Raw genomic sequence first — 914 nt, 5'->3', positions numbered from 1 at the left:
CAGTTCCAGGAGCTGTGTACAGGAAGGGAACAAGAACGTTCCTGAGCTGATGGGGACAAGTTTTGCAGTGAACAAGGGAAGCAGCTAAGCACGGTGTCCCGTGGGCCCGGAAGGTGTCCTGTGCAGCAACTATGCTGTGTATGGAGGGAGGAGACCCACACCAGCTCCTTCCTCCAGAAACACCTTGGGGTGTGGCGGTCAAGAGGCACGAGAGCCCAAGCCCCTCGACACTCACTTGGTGACCACAGCAATCTTGACTCCGAAGACACCCGTCTGCTTTCGGGAAGGCATTCTCTTCAAGCTGAACTCCCTGCTGGTGAATTTGACTGAGAGTTTCACTTCAATCTGCAAGCAGAGAAGGGAAACGGCCCTTTCACCCTCCTGGCCCACCCCCCACTCCTCGCCTCTCATAACCACCAATCTCTTCTCTGCATCTTTCTTAATCACAAAAAAAATAGAGAAAAAGTACAGAGAATAATGTAGCAAAACGCCATGAATTATCTATCAAACGTTAACATTTTGTCATATATGCCCAGACCTTTTTTTTTTTCCCAAAGGACACTGAGGGCTCATCGGGTCTCGGTTTCTATCAGCAGACTCCAGGGTTGAGGCCCTGCCTGTCCCCGTAGTGCCACTGGATCACTGTTTGGGAGGAATGCTCAGTGCTCAGCCTGTGACTGCACTCTGGTCACCACATGGGTTCCTTCCTGTGCAGTGATCTTTTCCGCAGGGCCTCTCCCTCCTCTAGCCATTCCCACCCTCTCCAACACTAGTCCGGGCTTAGCCTCCCTCCAACTGTTCCAGACAGAACCTGGGCCGCCTTAACCTTCTGGGGTAAGTGGGCACCAACAGAGCCCCGTGGTACATACCCCATTCATGGCGATGACAGTCCGTTGCCAGTCTCTGTCCTGCAA

Source organism: Pteropus vampyrus, unplaced genomic scaffold (assembly GCF_000151845.1).
Source record: "Pteropus vampyrus isolate Shadow unplaced genomic scaffold, Pvam_2.0 Scaffold5259, whole genome shotgun sequence".
Taxonomy (NCBI): domain Eukaryota; kingdom Metazoa; phylum Chordata; class Mammalia; order Chiroptera; family Pteropodidae; genus Pteropus; species Pteropus vampyrus.
Note: the sequence above shows the minus strand (reverse complement) of the source record.